Source organism: Centruroides vittatus, unplaced genomic scaffold, assembly GCF_030686945.1.
Source record: "Centruroides vittatus isolate TY-2023 unplaced genomic scaffold, ASM3068694v2 scaffold_1431, whole genome shotgun sequence".
Taxonomy (NCBI): Eukaryota; Metazoa; Arthropoda; class Arachnida; order Scorpiones; family Buthidae; genus Centruroides; species Centruroides vittatus.
In genome coordinates, this window is record NW_027122678.1 from 565,945 (window position 1) to 581,886 (window position 15,942).

The window sequence follows — 15,942 nt, forward strand, 5'->3', positions numbered from 1 at the left end:
TTTTTTTATTTATAATATTTTTTACTATTCTTTATTTTTTAGGATAATTTTTAAAATAATTTTACAGAAATTAAAATTATATTAAAAAATGTATTACGTCAGTCATTAAACGTAAGTTTGATCTGACCACCAGAGGGAAAAATATACAAAGAATTAGAGATTAATTAAATAAATATCCGTACATTATATTTTAAATATATTTATGGATTTTTTAGGATGAAAGATATAAAAAATAATTAAAATTTTTTCTTAAATCAATTTTTTAGGGTGGGTTTTTAAACTCTTCTCGTCTAAGGCGGCCGGATGGCCGAGCGGTAAAGGCCTTTTTAGTAAGCCCATTATGGATTCAACTAGGTCCACAACGGGGCGGCCGTGTGTTGGGCGGGTATATCCATCCGGGTATGTCGGGTTTCCCGCTCAACATACCTAAATGGTTAGCCAGTGGCGTAGCGTAGTGGGTGCTGCAGGGGCGGCCCGCCCCGGGCGGCACTTTAAGGAGTCGGCAAAATTTCACAATAAATAATAATAATACCTAAATAAGGAGGCGGCGAAATTTTCCTCCGCCCCGGGCGGCTGACACCCACGCTACGCCACTGTCGTTAGCCCCAGAAAAATTCCCTGGAATATTTCAAACCGTCCTGATTCGGTTCCGGATCTCCCAAAGCAGTAGGCTGCCACCTTAGCAACTCGAACATCCCATAGTCTTTATCGGGTGTCCCAAAGCATGCGTGTCCTTACATTGTCTAAGCATTCAGATGATTTTACATGCTATTTTAGTAATGCTTTTTGTATACGTTCGCACGTAGTAAAACATTCCTAAACATTCAGTTAGTCGGCCGGATGGCCGAGCGGTAAAGGTGGCAGCCTACCGCTCTGGGGGACCCGGGATCGAATCCGAACGGGTCGATTAATCCCCAGGAATTTCTCGGGGGGTGGTCCGTTCGGATATGTCGGGCCCCGTCCCTCACCACCCGGTCGCCCCATTGTGGGCCTGGCCGAATCCATAATGGGCCTACTAAAAGAGGCCCTCTTAGTGCCCACAGGGAGGAAAGAGTTAAAAAAAAAAAAAAAAAAAACATTCAGTTAACGGTTGTTGGTGTTAAATTATTAGTCTACCAGTTTTCAGTTCTCATATTCGAGTTGATGACTGCGTGATTTACATGATAACGGCATTAACTCTCACTCCGGAAGATTCCGGGTTCGAGTCCGAACAGGTTCAGAAATATGATAAATGGTTGACCGATAAATCAGGCCCTAACTCATTATCTATCTGAAGTTTGTTCCATATTTATCAAGAGCTTAAACTCACGATGGATATCGGAATATGTCCTTTAGTGCCGGCAGGCAGGAATCCAATTAGAGGAATCGGAACCGGAACCTTAGAAATCCTCATAGGCTTCCTTGAATTAATAACTCCTTCCATAGAGACGGGCTTGACCAAGCCCACAATAACGGCGGCAGTGTGGTGAAAGATAAACTCAAACTATCTTTGACGCGTTTTTACGGTTCTTACTCGACAGCGGAATAAGAGAATGTAAATTGGTCACTTTATGTACTGGGAAATAGAATATCCGCGATGCGGTTAGGACGAGTATCTTTGCCTACGTTTACGCTGCTTAACTATATTTTGTACAACGAAGACTAAAATTAACGTATTTATAAATCATTGTATATTATGTAATTTGTTAAAAATATCGGTTCTTTTAAGCAGATTTTTATGGCATTACATTTTCGAGGAGCCTTTTTAATGTCGTAAAACTAAAGCCTGGCCCATCCTCCTTCAGGGAGGAGCGAGGGGCAATTTCAAAATTTTCCTAATTTTTTTCCTATTTGTTTTTTAAACTAAAATTTTAATTATAACTAGTTGTATAATTTATTTAATCAATAAATTATTTAATTTTTAATAAATATTTCAACGTAATTAAATTTAATAATTAATTAAGCATACTATTTTAATTAATATACAATGTACACTAAAATTAACCATTTTGTTTATTTTGGAATATTTTAATACATTTTAATTTGAAATTTATTATCATTTATGAATTAAAAATAAATGGAAAAGTCTATAATATTTTTATTTTAATTACGATATTTATTAAGTAATAAAATTACATAAGTTTAATTGTGAAAAAGTACATTTATTCAAATTTATTATACCCTCGCTTTACGACTTAATTGGCTCTTGGTGAAACGTGCCGACGTAAAGCGAGCTGCCCTACTTTCCATTATCTCTATCATGAATTGAAGTTACCATCCCGGAAATACCGATGATTAACAAAAGATATAATATTTTATAAGGGATTGTCCATTAATTAGACAGTTTCTAAGACGCTTTTGGCCCCCTCCCACTTGTATACAAAGTCTAGTAAATTTCTTGTTTGTTGATTCATTTAAATAACTTTAATATTTCTATACACTAAAAATATATATTTTTTTAATGAATTTTATATTGAGAAATAACAACATTTGTATCATTTTTCTTGTAATATGTTGCTCAATTTGTTTCAATTTACTATCCAATTCATCCTAAAGCACCTCCTTTTCTTAAAAGTTTCCTTTGTTGTAACCATTCCCTCCCAGTAAAGGGGAAGTGATAACAATTGTAAGTTCCTCTTCAATGTTGCATTAACTTATTACTCACTAAAAAATTCAAAATTTTCACTCTTTAAATCTTATCCTTGTCTTAAATTATTGAATTAAACCAATTTCAAAATGTCTCAGATTCTAATAAAATATATATAAGATACTTTATATTAAAAAATAACAGGTTATTAAATATTTAAAATTCTTACATTGAAAATAATAAATTTGATTTATATACAGATTAAAGAAATGTTTTTATAATTTTATAATATTGATTTTATATTTTGAAATGAAATTTTGGGTTTTTAATGAGTGTTACATTAAATAATTAGCTTTAAAATCCATAATTTCTTCCTAAAATATAAAGTATTATTGTTATAAAATATAGCAGTGCCTAATTAGATCCAGGCTCTTAATAGGCATCTCTTACAGTCAGGCCTTAATAACCTATATCTTTGGAAGGGAATAAGAAGTTACAAATGCAACTTCTTACTCCTTAGTAAAACAAATAAAGACAGACTTTTAAAAATTATTTTATCAAAAGAAATTTTAATTTACAACACTCATATTTTTTATACAAAAGGCTATAATGTGGGGACTTGTCTTTCAGCTATTATCCAGTAGAGCCATTTTGAGATAGGCCCACAATCTTTTGTATTTTCTACAGGCCTGAATTTAATCACGAGACTCATACAATTTGCTATAAACTGTAAACTTTATATTATTTATATGAATTTATTCACTTATATTAAATCTAATAACAAGTGAATAAATTATTTTTAGTTTAACGAAATTATTTTATAATAATTCATGCAAAAAGAATCACAGATTTTTACTAAAATAAAAAAATAATTAGCATTTTTTTAAAGGCATTTTCTCATTTAACATCTGTTGAATGCACTAAAAGAACACCTGTAACACTTATATTTACTAATAAAACGCAAGAGAATGAAATGTTCACCTTTGTGAAATGTTAAATTTATGTAATTTAATATCTAGATTAAACTTTACAATATAAAATCGAAAATATTTCTTAGTATTTGTATAAATTTCACTTTCTGCTTTAACCTCATTAGAAAAAATTTAAAAATTCCTCATACGGATTCAACCTCGGAGGTCCTACATCAGTAGGGTGCTCGCCAGTGGATAAAACCACTGAATACCGGTTGCGGGTTCGAACCCTTGTTTGAGCCTAACCAGTGCCAAACGAGCTGGCCACGTGGTTTTCTTCACGTGTCTAACACAATGGAGGATTTCCATTAAGCCTGATTCTAAGGGCGAAAAAGTTTATAATAATAATGAAAATATAATTTGTGTAATAATATTAAGCTTAAAAAACTAGTTTATAAATAGACTTTAGATAAATATAGTGAGTCTTTTTTGATTAAATGATTCTTCCTATAATTTTTTGAGATTTTAATTAACGAGATAATACAAAACTGAATTATACTGTTTGAGAAACGCTAGCATCGAGAAGACAATTTAACCGCGTGACGGGATGTGTTTAGTAAAAATATTTTATTAATTATATCCTGTCATTCATCTGATATTATATCTCGTAGACCGATGCCACTGATCAGAAGAGAATGTCTGTGTAATGAATACAGAAACAATTCTATTATTTTCAGAAGAACTAAGTTATATAAATTCGAAAAAACACAGTTTTATAAATTATAAGAACACATTAAAAATCATATCATCTTATTGAAGTCTGAATAAACACTGAAATTATTAAATAATAAATATGACTGTCAAGATTCGGGTTTTGCTTATGCGATGTACCAACGTACACTAGGTACAAGTGGTTTGTGTACAACACTTCAGAACACTGATACCCCGTGGTATGTTGCTACTTCGCATAGGCAAACCAGGGCCGTGTTCAGTAACGCAGAACACTTAAGTTAGAATTCTGAGTGGCTTAGTGGACGGAGCTAAGAATAAATAAAGGGAGCTAGTGGTGGGAGGAGTCAAGCAGTAGTTAGAAACGAGTTCAACATCGCAGCATAAATAGACCTAGCAAGAATTTTGTTACTGAACACGGCCCAGAATACTGGTATCTCGTGGTGCAGTGTTCTGTAGTGTTATTCACAGACCACCTACTAATGTTCTGTACATAGCATTACAGAACACTGGTAGGCGGTCGTGGATTTGCGCAATGACCAATATTTGTAAGCTGGTCGCGTGCTACATGTCAATCGAGTTTCCGATTGCTGTCAATTTACATTGATCTCTATGACAATTTTTTATTTTGATCTTTACGACGAGCATTTAACACGCACGAAGTCGTGACGAAATCAATTTTTCAAAACACAAACACATATATGCCCTGTGACTACACATGTGCGTGTTTTAATAACCCCTAAATAAGATCCAGTTTCTCATAAAAAACCTCCCGGGAGGCATTCCTTCCGCAGATCTTTCATGTGTCGTGTTGCCATGTGCGAATAAAACCATGGTAATAAGTGATTAAAATATCATAGCAGAGAGATATTTTCCTGTGGAACAACGTACAATTTAAAGAATAAGATCTTGATGGAATAAGGCAAACTCTGCCAAGGGAATGACTCGCTACAGGATATTCTACAAGAAAACTGGCTTCTATATAGGTGTAAAACATGTGAAAAAATCTGGCAAACTGCACCTGACCAGGTTAATGAGATGAGAGCCTGCGACCAATGGGTTAGCCAGGGGTTTAGTAGTTTTATCCACTCGGCTACTAGGCACAATTAAAGAAACCTTTAGTATCTTATAAGATATTTTCTTGCGCATATACATGCGGCGATATGATCGAGAATTGTGGCATATAAGCACTGTATGCTTTTATGCTATGTATTCACGCGACAGATTTACTCAAAGATGTTGCAACTGCCGCTCAAAATACCTTAGATTACGTCTCATATGAAGATCTAGTATCGATATATATATGCCATAATGCCTATTGATTTTTTAAATAATCTAATATTTAAAGCAATACTTTTATGTGTCACGTCGCATTTAATTAAATTACGAAGATACTTTATTATTTTTCTCTACAGCTGTTATTTAATTTAATATTAAAAGATATAAATTTGTTTTTGCTATTTTATATATTAAGCAAATATACGAATTATCAACTTTTAAAAATTCATTATTGCTGTACAAATTGAATTTAAAAATTAAGGAGCTTATACATTAAAAAAACATTAATCACACTGTTTATTGAAGAAGAAACTTAAAGATTAGTCAAAAAAGTTTTCTGTATATTAGAATAGAGGAGAGGATATGAAAATTCCATACACTCCCCTCCACTCTACTGTATTATGAAGTTTTTATTCACCTCACAAACTTTAATTTTTTCCTTTATTCTTCTGTATATAAGCCTATTCTTCAAAATTGGATTTGAAGTTAAATCAGTACATGAGGTGTTTAGATTTTCATCTGTTCAGAGAAATCTTCACACCCTAATATCAACTGTCACATGTTCAAAAATACCACTCCGTACTTAATGAGTTAATGAAATAATTTAAATTTTTGTAATTGTTAATAATTATGCAGCAAACATGAAGACTTTAATAGAAGAACACGCTACAGGTTTATATAATAAAATGAATATAAAATAAGAAAAAAAATAAACAAAACGTATATCTGGTCTCGACTTTTATCTAACTCCGTTCTCGAAGATCAACAAAGGACAGACGACAGGAAGAATGTATAGGTCTGCAATTTTAAAATTGCAGCCCAATAATATATTGATATTAATAAGTTATAAAATAAGGATGGTCCAAAAGTCAATTAACCGTTGTGAAGACTAAATTTAAACACTTAAATATTCAATTACTGAACAGTTTACAGTACTGAAACACAAAACAAAATGTGGTTAATAGACTTTTGGATAACCCTACATATATAGTAAATCTGGAATATAATAGATATATATGATAGTTACCTAGTTGTAGTATAGTGTAGAATTATATCGTAAACATATATACAGTAAAACCTATGTAAACCGTACTCACACGATACCGAATATTATTTTTTCTCTCGTTGGCAGGTTTTGCTTTTGAACAAGCTTTAATGTATGTATATATATATATATTATATATATATATATATATATTGTATGTACTAAGAATATTTAAACCAAACAAGAAGCAAATTAAACTATATAATAATAATATTATATATATATATATTATATATATATATAGTTTAATAATGGAGACAAGTGCCCCGTTTGACCTCCTCTGAAGACGCCCACACTTAAAGATATATATAGTAAGTGAAATATTTCTTTTACTTATTATATGTTATGAGATAATTCGATATTAATTTTAAATAATAAAATAAAATAAAAATTTAATTCATCGCTATGACCATTTAAGATTAATCTAGCACTGTAAATATTCGTTTCTACAGTTTATAAGAACTCCCTTTATGAAAAAAGGAACGTGTAGGATTACAACTATTTTTTCCTTACTAATGTCATGTTCAATTTCTTCTTGATGCAACTTCTACTTCCTCTTATACTGGGTTAAGCTTTAAATATTTTATTATTTACTTGTTAAAGGTACACAAAACTAAAAATAAGATCTTGATAAACCAATTTGAATTTATTATTTAATAAAAGCTGCTATAAATAAGATAGCTCAAAAGTCTGTTAACTTGATGTAATTTTTAGGATTATTTGAAGAATCGAGCTTTTAAATTAGCTGATCTTTTAACCACCCTGTACATACAGACACTGTATGTTGTACAGTGTATTATATTACTGTACATATACAGTATATATTATTGATCAGAGCAATCTGCAAAGACTATTCATTAAAATTCCTATCACACAGCTTCATGAGAATTTATAAAAGTACTGTACTTATCTTTAATTTTGCATTTTCATAGCTGAATATTCAACAATAATTCTTAAAAATAAAATTTTATTTCAACGTTAATTTTCTCTTATAACATTAAATATTTAATAATTAATGTTAATATTTAAATTATAAAATGGATAATTACACTGTATATTAGATTTACACTTATTGAATAGTGTTTTTTATATACACAAAGGCTGAAACAAATAAGAAAGGACCCAGACTAGTGGCCTCGTCTCACTCTGCAAGCCATAAATTATAGGCTATGTGAATAAAATCAATAAACAAAAAAATTAATTAATTAAATTTTCTTTTAATGTATTTTTAACATAAAATATTAAATTTTGAGGCTTCTCTGTGTTTGGGGCCTAAAGCCAAATGATTCTGTTGAATCCACTCCTCTATGGATCTGATTATAAGCATCTTAATTCGTAAAAATGTAATTTATTTATAAATAGTCAAGAAAAGATAAAAATATTAATGCAAATAAGGTAACACGTAAAATGATAGTCATCATCAAATCAACAGCCTAACCAGGAAGGGGCCCTGGTATATACAAGCCTAATAGAGTGAAGCTCAAGTACATAGTAACCTAACCAGGAGGAAACCCTAGTACTTAGAAGCCCAAACAAAGAGGGACGCAGTAGCGCTCTATACTATGGGCAAAAAGAGCAATTGTCTGGGACCCCGCCAATAGAAGCCCTGACAATTGCCCATTTTGCAATTCTCCCAAAACATTCCTTCGAAGAAAAATGTCTGAAGTCAACACTGTACATGGGGCCTCCTAATTCATATTTGCCTTGGTCCACGAAGATATAATATATAGTAACCTAAATAGGGAGGAGCCCAAGGAGCCCAGGCACTATTACCTTTTTAAATAAATCAATTAAGAAAAAATCAAGCAAGTAGCCTGCAGGAAGAAGATTTAAATGTGACAAACTCATTTATATACACGTACAATACATACAATATCTAAGAGTTTACTCTTCATCCACGGTGCTAGTGGCTCATCCGCACCAGTACATGGATTAACGTGCATTTGTACATGCTAATTAGAGCCCCTTTGCATTGGTCCTAGTTAGGCTACGTCCTTTATATAACAGATTAACATTAAAGTTTATTGCTAGTATTATACAGTTATATGAAATTTTAAAATATTTTATTTTATTTTAAATTAAAAAACATTTTTATACAATAAGTAATTGCGCAAATCACACGTATGACCTATAAATGACGCTTAATTAACTTACACAATGCGTTTATAATCATATATATTTATTGTTTATTAATAATAAATTATTTTTACAGATAATCTGAACAATAATTAATGAAAATCATTAGTTACAGATGAAATATTAAGAAAATAATATGAAATATTCCAGTTTTTACTTTTCCGGCTGTAACAGAGGAAAAGTATGGCGATCGGTTAAGAAAGTGACCTTTCAATATTTTTAATTTTGGAACTCGAGACCTTGAAACGTCGAGAAATGCAAAACAATTCGCGGGATTTTTCTGTATACAAGGTTATTAGTATGTTTGGGAAGCACAATTTTATTCACTCACTTTGAAGCTTAGTAATTCCCGTGTCTTTTGTCGAAAATTTCTGAAATTTGTGCAAAATTTTGCAAGGTTTGTGCGTTTAAGGTCATTGATGTTATTATATTTGGTTATTTAAAGGTCAAGGAGGTAAGGAGATAGAGAGTGTCACGTATCATATTTCTAGTGGTGTCGGATGGTGTCGGACTTAATGATTTTACTCCTTATTATCATTTCAATTTCCTTCTGTGTTATTTTTTTTATTTATTTATAAAACTCATCCCTACCCTTAAAATTAAGCTTTTTGCCGTTTTAAATAATTAATAATGTAAAAAGATTTTAAAAGTAAAATCTCATAACAGATGGCACCACCACAATCTTAAAAGTTTTGCTGGGAAAGTTACAACTCATTGCTGAATTTTTTATTATTATTTAACTTCTAATTGTTTTTAGTAATACTGTATTATAGAAAAATATAAATAAATAACTTATTTATTTTTGTATATAAGTTATAAATAAGGGTCAGATTTATATGCGTTAAAATCGTAAAAATACTAGATGTATGCACTAATAATATATACATATTAAAATATCTCAAATATGCATTATGCATGCTAAAATATGTCTACGTCATACTGCGATGATGGAAAAATCCGAAGTTAGGCCCAAATTGAATTAGAAATTTATTAACTCCAAATTGAGGGCCATTGAGGTCCTGGACGAACCCCTAATGGACATGCCAAAAAAAAATAAGAACCTCTTAGTGCCCAAAGGGTGGAAGAGGGCCTAACTCCTGTAATACTTTCTTAGCAATCCAGCATTATATTTTGTTGTACCCATATTTGCTTTCACTGTACAACTACACTTTCTACTTACACTTTGTATCTAATAGGCCTAATGCAGTGACGTAGCTGGGGAATGCGGGAGGTGCGGTCCGCACCGGGCCCCTGGAAAACGATAGGTCCATGGGGGTCCTAAAATCACGAAAAAATACCGAAAATTTTTTTCGGGGGCCCACAAATCTGGTTCCGCACCGGGCCCGGAGAAACCTAGCTACGTCACTGGCCTAATGTTCGCTGGAAAAGAGTAATTAATAATAAAATGCATTTAATTACTTATAATATATTTAAATATGCATATTTAAGTATTTTACATATACATTTTTATATATTTATTATTTATAAATTAAGTTTATATTTTATTTTATAAAATATTAAGATAAATTTTATTAAAATAATTGTCACGAAGCAGTTAATTAAAGTCTATAAATCTGTATTAGTTATATCTAAATATAATGAAGGCTGGCCCAAAATTCAGTTAAACATTTTAAATGAAAACTGCCTTAATTGGTATATTTTATATTATGAGATTTAATAAAAATTATCCAAAACGGACACACGTTTAAATATATAAAAAGCAAGTATTTTTAACGGTTAACTGATTTTTGGATATCTCGTATGTCTATGTACTTGCGTACAGGATGGTCTAAAAATCAGTTAACCGTTAAAAGTTTCATTTTCATAACTAATTTATTTATTTATTTTTTATTTCTTTGTTGGTGAAATATTAAGAAACTCGACCTTATTTTATGGTATTGAACGTCATTAACTAGAAATTACTAAGCGTGTAATTTCCTTCAAAATTAATCGATAAAAATAAAAAATAAAATAAATTATAAATTTATTTTGCGTTAAATATTTATTTTTTTCTCATTTTATTCTCTTAAAAAATTGAATTATATGTTTTTAAGTTAATTATTTATCTATTTTTAAAGAATATTAATTAATTAGTATTAAAATTTAACTATAATATGCAGTTAAACCTGTATAAAACGGAAACCTGCGTAAACGGGAAAAGTTCTTCGAAACGGAGTGATTTTTTATGTGATAAACACCCGTTCAAACAGAAACCTGTTTAAACCGGACAAAATATTCGGTACCATGCGATTCCGATTTAAGCAGGTTTTACTGTATACATATGTAACTAATAATATATTAATAACTATAATTAGTATTTTATTATTATTCATTTTAATTTTCTGAATGTTATATAACAGAAGAAAGTATGGCGATTAGTCAAAAAAGGACCACCCGAAAGATTTTTACATTTTTGAACTCAGGGGAGCTTGAAACATCGAGAAATGCAAACAAAATTAGTTTTTTTTCCTGTATGTTCGCCCATTTTAAAGCTTAATAACTCCTGTGCTTTTTGTCAGAAATTTCTGAAATTTTGTAATGAGCTTTACGTATTAGGAAAAAATATTTATAGAAAATTTCAGGAAAATCGGATCGTTGGTTCGGGAGATATGGCCCCATTTCCGTAAAATCTCCCGAACCAATCTGAACAGTGTAATAGTAGCGATTATTAGAGATGAAAACACAAAATGCCGGGAAAGTCTAGCAACAATATTGCCAGATTCTTTCTAAGTATTTTACATGGTAAATGGAGGATGATAACATTTATTTATTTATATAAAATACTTAATAATCTCTATCGATCGAATGTTGATAACATTCATTCAACCCGATCGATAGAGATTATTGTAAACTCCCGCTTTTAAATAATTAAAAACTGTAAAAAAATACCGATAAAAATCATCAATAATTGGTTTATTTTATCTAAAAAAATTCTGTTAAATTAATTTACTATTTAGTTTACATGTAATAAATTCGAGGCAATTTTAGGTTGTGTGGAACCTAGAAAAGTGTGACTTGCAAGGTCCTTTTATATATTTTTGTGCAATGTAAATTCCGTATCCAGTGAAGGATTAAAACCCACCAGAGCTGGCATTAAAAATTTCTCTCGAATAAAAATGTTTGAAGTCAACGCCTTATATGAGACCCCTAACTCTAATATGCCTGGGCCCCGCGAAGCTACAGAGAGTGAACCGGCCCTAGTGCTAGGGATTCTCTCTTTCCAAGGCTCTCTATTTCTTCATCAAGCGTGGTTTTTGGCTACTACATTTTTTCCCCTGCCTTTATGCACTATTATTTACATAAATTGATTTTCTAGACTTTATAATTATAATTTTTATTATACAGATTCCACCCAACACTTCTATAAAGCTATATCTCATGGCTAAATCCTAATCTTTCTCAGGTAAAAATCAGGTTGTAGCCTGATCTGCACCAGAAGCCTACACACACGGAGAATTTATACTTTATCCAGAATATTTCTCTTATATCCGGGATTAGTTACATTGAAGAGAAGAATTTAGAGAAAACAAAATTAGAATCTAAGTTGTATGTAATCTATCACTACATTATCGAAATATTTCTTGTTTTTAATCTCTTGCTCTTTTCTTTATCCATATTTAGCGTTGATATTATTTGTAAAGAGGTCTTAAAATTAGTGTCAAATTCAAATATATTCATTCTATCAATTGCCGTTATGGTAATTGCATATTACATTTTCTTTTTAATTTTTTTCCGAAGAAATAGCTTCCCGGATCCGAGTGAATATCTTTATGCTGACGATTATGGTGTCGCTAGAAAAATATTTCTTTTGTCTATGGTCACATTTGTCAGTGGGTTAACTGTCATTATAAGTGCTATATTATATACAGATTTCTATCTTTATCCTTCTTTCTCAAATGTCTCTTTATTCGAGATTCTTTTCTGTCATATTAATTTATCTGTCTTGTTTATATACACAAATAGTTTTCTTCTCAGCTTTGCATTATTCATAATAACGGTATTGTTTCTGTTACACCATTCATTTGAGCGTTTGAAGTATTTATTCATTCAGATCGTTGGCAAATTAAACAGAAATGCTCATCATTTTGAAAAGGTCATTCACAAACACTTTCATTTTTGGTTTTTCATTCAGAAACTGAATGAAACTGCAGAAATTCCTTTCCCCGTTTCTTACGGATTTTATATTTATATTACGTGTTTTTGTTTGTTCATTGCAATCGTATTTGATTTGGATCCAGTTGTGAAAAGATTTTGGATAATCGTTTCCATTCTATCGTTGTTTGGATGCCTTTTAGCAGCTCACCTACTATCCAGAATTACTGCAGCGGTTGGTTGATATTCATTGTTCTATTTAATATTTTTAATTAATATTAGTCAGTAAAAAATGGTTTCTTCTTGTTGCAGGTTTACGGCAATTACTGTGATTGTAATATCCTTTCTACTGTTAACTTTCCTGTTATATACAAATTGAAGGTAAGTTGATTTTATTTCTTATAACAATAGAGTCCATAATAGCTTGTGAGCACTAAGATTGGCTTTTCTTTACCGCTAGACTTATTATACTAGAATAGAGTCCATGTTGAAGTGTCTTTTTCTATTCTAAATCCTGAACTTTATGAAGAGATTTGGAAGATTTCCAATTGGTATGAATATCGGAGGATTTTTATACATGAAGAAGACATTCCTTATAAGAGTAAGTGGTTTGTTTTAAAATATTAAATCAGTTTCATAAAGCAACTTACCCATTACATTTGCAAATTCGATTTTAAAATACCAATATTAGATTCGTTGATGTTTTGCATGTTAATCCATTTTACTTAACCGTTCATTAACAGGAATTTAGAATTGTATCATACATGAAAGTATTTTAGATCACGACGTTATGTAGGGACTTACTCTTGTAGCTGACATCAAAGTAACTGCCAGACTCTCAGCTGCTTGGAGAGTTTAAAAAAACACTCTTCTGATTGAATTTGTTTGGTTTTTAACACTGTTTTTCAGGTGTTCGGCCATTTCAGGTTATCTTTATGTACAGTACTTGTACATACTCATACTCCACACTAACATTTCTACAAGTAGAACAAGCCCTAAAGTTTCTTTTGAATTTCTCGATATTTCAAGGACCCATGAGTCCAAAACTGTAGAAAAAATTTTAACCGATGGCTGTACTTTTTCTTTCTTATATAAAACAGCCAAGATAATAAATGTGATACTTTGAGCTTGACCTTCTAGGTCATTTGAGGCTCAAGTCTGTCTTTTCAATGGGAACACATATTTTTGACCCTGGCAATGGAAAGAGCGGGAAATTTCACAATCAGCCATGACCTTGAGTACCCCAAATTTGACCTCTGAAGGTCATCTCAAGAGTGATGATTTTGAGCCTTGCTCGAAGTAGAAGAGCAACATTTTGAACATTTGTTATAAAATTTTTACCTGAAACCAACATCTCAAACAATAGTGAGAAGTAAAGTGACTCACCGAAAACAAGCACTGCGATAGTGAGAAGCAAGGGGACTCACTGAAAATAAGCACCTCAAAGGGAATGGAAAACCACTAAGTCCACATCATTACTCCTGGGTCCTTCTGTTTGCTGAAAGTAGTGAATGCTTTTAAAGGTCAAAGTAATAAGGTCATGAAAAAATGTAACTTCTATCTCTCTGCCTATTCCAGTAATAAAAAGTATGGTTTCCCATTAGAAACAGCTTATAATTTAAACCTTAAAATAATCTCGACCTTTGACCTAGACCAGGGCTGGCGAACCTATGGCATGCGTGCCCAAAGTGGCACGTAAGAGAAATCATCTGGCACGTAATGTATCATATGATTTCTGTCCTTTTCAATCATCCTTTCTGTTTATCACCTGATCATCCTTTTTTCAATCAGATTTTTTACATTTATTCGAATTAAAGCGTATTCGTTTAATTTCTCTAAATATCATTATTCGAAGACTTTGGCACGCATTAACATCTTTAAAGCTAAGATGCTTACAATACGGCACGTGGACTCAAAAAGGTTCGCCATCCCTGACCTAGACCATAAGATCAAAGATATATCCGGTTGTGAAATTTCCCACTCTTTCCATTGCCGAGGTCAAAAATATGTGTTCCCGTTGAAAAACCAGACTTGACCTCAAACGACCTTGAATGTCAAGGTCAAATCCAAGGTCACCAATTGATTGACCCTTCGAAACCCAAGTAAGTTATTTCATTGTCTCAAGATAAAAAAAACACCTTGTATAGCACGAACGTCTTATGAAAATCAAAATTCTTTTTTGCAGCTTCAAAATGGGTACTGAGAGTTTTGATAATACCTTATTGAAGCGCAGCGACTCAAATTAAAGATAAGATCCATCTACACAAATTTAAACCAATAATACTCAGTAATTTTGGGGAAAGCAAGTACTTGCTGATTTATGTATGTTTATATTTATGCACGTTATTTTAATCTGCGACAAAATGTTTTCATTTTATGAATATTAAATTTCAAACTTACGTCAAACTCATACTCATCAGAACGGAAGAAAGAAATAAAAACGATTGTATATAGGTTTAGTGCGCAACATTTTGCGCATCCATCATGGCGTACTTCTGTATCTTTCTTTGGCTTGTGAGATAATGAAGAACATTTACATTTTATCTGCTTCATAACTCATAAAATTCTTAGTGTTATTAATCTTAAACTTATAGCACGGCCGCGTTAACGCGTTAATTTACAGCTTTGAAAAACTCCAAGTCATGTTGTAATCTTATTATTATATATTCTTATTTATTTTCAGGTAATCAGTGCAATCTATTCACTTCTATCTTCTCTTATTAAATTAGAAAGACCGACAAATACGAAATGCAGAAACCACTTCAGTAGAAATAGAGAATTTTTTTAAATTAACGTTGAATTTTACTCCAATCGAACATTATAATACTTTGAAGCAAATGATGTTCTTCTGTTTGCAATTAAAAATTAAGCATGTCTACACTAATAATTTAAACACTTTCGATTTAAAAATGTTAACTTATTGAAAAATGGTTTCAATTCTACTCTGGTCACCATCAGTTTCAAGTCCATCCAGTAGAATATTTTAATAGAACTTTTAAATTGTTAAACGTCATGGAAGAATTAATCACTGTAAGTATATTCTTCCCTCAAAATTAAACTTTTTGCCATGTTATATTAGTTAAAAATATAATAAAGTTTTTAAAATAAAATATGATAACAGGTGGCGCCTCCAAAGTTTTAAATGTTGCCGGAAAAGTTAAGCAACTCGTTGCTGGTTTTTTTGT

General features: G+C 31.4%; 1 protein-coding gene across 1 annotated transcript in view; it reads left to right on the forward strand.

Annotated features, from left to right (window-relative positions):
* The first annotated feature begins 12,126 nt into the window (after positions 1 to 12,126).
* Positions 12,127 to 15,942, forward strand: part of LOC136986986 (uncharacterized) — a 461,301-nt gene continuing 457,485 nt past the window's right edge. The window contains exons 1-2 of the mRNA XM_067284619.1: positions 12,127 to 12,211; positions 13,070 to 13,138. The gene's annotated coding sequence lies outside the window, so the exon portion shown is untranslated. The remainder of the gene's footprint in view (positions 12,212 to 13,069; positions 13,139 to 15,942) is intronic.